This window comes from Austrofundulus limnaeus, unplaced genomic scaffold, assembly GCF_001266775.1.
Source record: "Austrofundulus limnaeus strain Quisiro unplaced genomic scaffold, Austrofundulus_limnaeus-1.0 Scaffold336, whole genome shotgun sequence".
Classification (NCBI taxonomy): Eukaryota; Metazoa; Chordata; class Actinopteri; order Cyprinodontiformes; family Rivulidae; genus Austrofundulus; species Austrofundulus limnaeus.
The window spans coordinates 520769-526067 of NW_013952738.1; the positions used below are offsets into that span (position 1 = coordinate 520769).

The following is a 5299-nucleotide window of genomic DNA, read 5'->3' on the forward strand; positions in this document are numbered from 1 at the left end:
GTTGTCCTCCATCCATATTTTCAGTTCCAGGCTGAGTCATTTCTACCTTCTCCTCTCTGTCAACGCTCTCTGGTTTCATTTAAAAGAGTTGATCATCAGATATTGTCCAAGATTAACCTTCAGGGTGGATATAGCTCGCTAGCAGCCTCGCACCGAGGACCTATCCATGTAATCATTTACCCAGAATGCTTTGTGTGTAAATAAAATGACTCCGTCCGTGTTAAAATATATTTTTGAAAATTTACAAAACTAAAGCCTACAGTATTTTACAGTCTTTATTTTACAGTTAAAATATATGTTTATTAAATAAAGTCCAATGTTACAACTAATCAGGGATCCCTTTAAAACAGCTTTAATCACATCCTGGTGAGTTAAATCAAACGCAGCTTTACATCACGTTCAAATTAAAAAGTTTCCTAAACTCCCACATCCACCTTTTTGTCTAATCTACATTCTGCTCCTCTGTTAAAGTTTTACATAAATCTAAGTTTCATGTCGTTTTCCTTTTTGTCCTCTCAAGCTGTGCTGTTCATTTCACAGACAAATCATTTTCTCTCCTAAACTGCGAGTCATCAGTGAATCAGTGGGGATACGTAATCAACCTCCATTCCCAGCTCTGCTCTTGTTTGTGTAATCTCCCTCCACATGCATGTGGAATGAGCTGCCTGCAGACAGATGCATGAATGAAGCCTGAAGCTCTAGCTTTCTGTTCCTGCATATTAACTGTAGTTCACATGTGGCTGAGAAGAAGAAGAAGGAGGAGATAAAACTACAGGTTAAATAGAGTCTGAAAAGTCCAGATGGTTGGTGTTCATGCAGCCTGGTATCTTTATGGTTAAAAAAAAAAGTGGCAGCTTTAAATGTTTTCTATTTTAGCTAAGTTGTGAAATTCTGGCTTCTGAGTACAAAGAAATCACAGATTTATGGATCTCCTCTGGATCCATCAGGAGGACCTGGAGAGAGTCACTGAGGGAGAGGAGTTCTGGGTTTTTATCTTACACCTGTACAGATGGATGGATGGATAGATGGATGGATAGGTGATATAATCTGATAAAATATAATTTCCTCTCAACAGACTGACACATATCAATCCTGCGGCAGAATGGATAAACTTTAGGACACGGTGTCTTTCAGTGATGCTAAGTTTTTATTTTATTGATTAAATTTTTTTAACATCACAGGTCAGTCACAGTGTGAGGACATCCTGGACAGGTCCAAGTCCACCACAGGGCCACACATAGAGACAAACGAGACAAACAACCATTCACTCTCTCACTCACACCTAGGGACAATTTAGAGTTATCAATTAACCTAACAGTCATGTCTTTGGTCTGTGGGAGGAAGCCGGAGTACCCGGAGAGAACCCACGCATGCACGGAGAAAACAAGCAAACTCTACCCAGAAAGGTCCCCGGGCCGGGATTTGAACCAGCAACCGTTTTGCTGAGAGGCATCAGCTCTGCCAACTCAGCCACTGTGCTGCTCTTTTTAAATAAACACATTTTGGATTTAAATTTTAAATGTTGACTTCAGCAGCGTTAGCAACGTTAGCAGCATTATCAACGTTAGCGGCATTAGCAACGTTAGCAGCATTAGCAATGTTAGCAGCATTAAGGGCTCGACACACGGGGAGCGACAAACTACAGCGATTGACGGCTGTCATTGCAGTCGGGGTGAAACCCGACACACAGGACGCGATAGCGATCGCAGCATTGCGAATCGCGCTCTCAGGTCACTTGTCTTCACAAAATTTGATTGGTTCTTGACTCTGAAGGCGGTTGTGCATTACGGACGTGTAAACTAAACAAATCTTGCAATGCTAATGATATTGAAAAACAAACACACATCAAGATACAGTTTTATGAGGAAAAACTTACCATAAACTTCACCCTGGTGCCAATAAATTCCCACAAAGCTTTTTAGTAATCACTTGGTGAAAGTGTTAGCTAACTGCAGTGTTTAGCATACTCTCCGCTCATTGGTCAGTCAATGAAACCCTCGCTGTTTGGTTGTACGCTAAGCAACAGCAACAGAAGTTGAACATTTTTCAACTTACATATGTCACGTCGCAACCTTGCGTGTGCACGTCTACGTGTACGAGCGCGAAATTTCACATGCGCTATTTTCGCCGGGAGGAGGGCAAGCGATTGTCGCCTCACCGCACAGGCTCCATAGGAAATGAATGGAGAGCGAGCAACATCGCCTCCCGTGTGTCGAGCCCTTTAGGAACGTTAGCAGCATTAGCAACGTTAGCAGCATTAGCAACGTTAGCAGCATTAGGAACGTTAGCAGCCTTAGGAAYGTTAGTAGCATTAGCAGTGTTAGCATTTGCTTTTGTCAGAGGATGATGATGTCACAACAAAAGCCGTTCATCACAGCAAAGGCCTTTTCCACTTTAATTCTAAAATGTAAACTTTATCATTTAGCCACAACATTTATATTTACAGTTTTCACGTTTACATTTAGCATTTAGTAAAAATTAGCAGGAACACTGAGTTAAATAATCCAATGGTATTGAAAACGTTTTAACTATGATTTTCCACTCACAAAGTGAACTAAATAATTAAAATGTATTTAATGACATTTTCAACATTTTATTTTATATCTGACGCCACGTATCTGACTAAAGCTTGGAGTGAACTCGATTCAAGATGGCCGCCACAGCTGAGCCTCAGTTCCAAAACAAACTCTGCCCGCTACACATTGTGATATTTTTGTCTCAAAGTTTACTTTACATATTGAGGTCTACCCTTTCTGTCTGTTAGCAAAATATCTGAAGAACCTCTGGACAGATTTTGATGAAATCTGCACCATCAGTTGACACAAAAATAACTATAACTGAGTCAGATTTACAGACGTGGAGCTAAAATTCGGAGTAGTATTCGCTGAAACTGGTGATATGATTCTTTCATGGAATGCCAGATTTTGATTACTAGAGTCGAATTTGTACGTTCAAACTTTGAGAGGCGAAAATTGTTTAGAAATAAAATAATTGAATAATTTATGGTAAAAATGTTGTCATTTTTTTACAACTCAGAAGATAATAACGAACTCTACGGAGGCTTTATTAGCTTTAATTCACATTCAGAGTTCTTTTGATGTACTCCTTGTAATTTAATCTTCCGTTTTCCACCTTTTGCTCTCCGACTTGTTTAGCTGTGTCACTTCAACGTGACGTTGGTGTTTCAGCTGTCTTCCCCTCTATCTCTGTCTGCGTGTGATGGCAGCTCTGGAAGCTGAGAGTGGGAGGAAACTGTCACCCTGGAACTGCATGAAGCGTGAAGCCAAATTTTGTGGCAGCTTTATGTTTTTTTTTTTTCTTCTTTCTTTCTTTTCCCCTGCTGATCATTTAGAGCAGTCAGCCCACATTGACTCATGGGAACAACAGTGGTGGAATAATCCTATCAAGTCACCGTGGCCCTAAAGGTTGTTGTTTTTGTGTATACGCCAACAAAAATCTGAGATTTGAGACCTGTCGAGTCAAAGCGAGGTGAAGCTACTGCACCTGGGCTTTTTCTCATGCAGGTAAAGATCAGCTAACCTCAGCTAACCCAGAATCTTTCTGCTTTAAAAAGTCACTCCTAACCAAACTAACTCCCATGGTTTTGCGCTGAAACTGAACTAAAATGACCTCAAATCTAAAACTCAAGCAACGTTGTGGAAGCTCTTTTTTCACTGTTGTTTTTCTGTCATAAATGACGTGAGAGGACTGAATAATTTATAAATCAGATGATAAAAGAGTTGTAGTCTGTGTTATGGTAACTGGTAGAGAAGACACGAGGCACATCTGCGTTGCAGGCACGATACTGTAGTTAACAACTTAGTTATTATAGCCAGTTCAGTGCCGCTGAGGCACTTAAATTAATTTTTGAAAATAACAAAAACATAATAAGAGCTGTTTTAAAAGGGGCTGAATATGGCCTGCAGGCCACCAGTTGCCCATCCCTGATGTGAGCCGTCACAAAGACAGTGTTCTAACTGTAATTTGAACCTGTGAGGCGCCACAGATGTGTTTTCGTGACGACGCCAGAAGCTGTTTATGTTTCTCTGAGGATCACACCTCCATCATGAAGTGACAAAAGCTGAATCGAAGTGATGGATGTCCTTCCATGACTCCCTGAAGCTCCAAATACAAACAGAACCGTGTTTCTGCTTTCAGATTTAACGTCTCTTCTTCAAATCTCCTGTCTTTAATGTGGCTATCRATGGATTCCAGTTCCTGTTTCAGTGTAGGTGTTGCTACCAGGACTGCCTTTGTTTTGGCTTAAAAGAAGCTTAATTTATATTTTTATAAAAGCTTCATGTCAGCTTCATCCTCATTTGCTACACGTCAATTCTAGGAAAAATAAGCTAAAAATGTGCTTATTTTCAAATTCTTCTCTCAGCTAAAGATGAAAGGATGTTCATGTAACTGTCAGACTAAGTGAACCTAACTAACCGAGATGAGGTGATGAAAAAGTGATGAAATATAGGAGAAGGAATTGCAGGCGATAAATACTAAAAAAAAAAAAAAAAAAAAAACCCTCCAAAGCTTCTGTCAGGCGTTTGTCCTCCTGAGCGACTCTGACAGCAGAGACAGACGGTGAGCTGCTGCACATTTGGCTGCTCTCGTCTCATATTCTCCTGTGCATAATATAGATCTGCAGCCCACTGATTCAGCCGTCCTCGTGCTCCCGTCGCAGCTACAAGCTTGTGGCGGCGTCTGCAGCGTGTCACGGCGCCTCACGCGGTCTGTCAGTCTGCAGGTCCGTCCCCTGGCGCCCAAARTACAGACACTGAAGGGTTAAAGATGTAACTGAAACCTTAAAGAGAACCYGACTAGTTGTAACATTCTGCATTATGTAACAAACATTTATTTCAGCTATAAAAACAAATGTAAAAAAAWTGTAGGTAGCTCAGGAGCTACGGCCACATATTTTTAAGTAAAATTATATCGTGTTAGTTCCTGTGTAAGCTAATGCTAATAATATTAGCTCAGGAGTTAACACCACATATTTATTAATAAAATATATATGATGGTAATTAATATTATTAGCTCTAGTGCTAATGTTACATTTAAATGGCAGTAGTTCCTGAGCAAGCTAATGCTAATAATATTAGCACATAAGCTATTGCCACATATTTATTAGTATAATATACTGTATTTATTCATGAATACAATCTTAAGTATATTACGGTCATCATTTTTTGAGCTTAAAAAACATAAAAAAATCTAATCATCAATAACCTGTGTATGATACTACCCCCCACACACACTTTATGGGTGATTTTTTAGGGTAAAATTTTTAGTATTATAATAT

General features: G+C 39.8%; 1 protein-coding gene across 1 annotated transcript in view; it reads left to right on the forward strand.

Annotated features, from left to right (window-relative positions):
* Positions 1-5299, forward strand: part of LOC106527650 (voltage-dependent N-type calcium channel subunit alpha-1B) — a gene marked incomplete at its 3' end in the record, with an annotated part of 96643 nt that overhangs the window by 47415 nt on the left and 43929 nt on the right.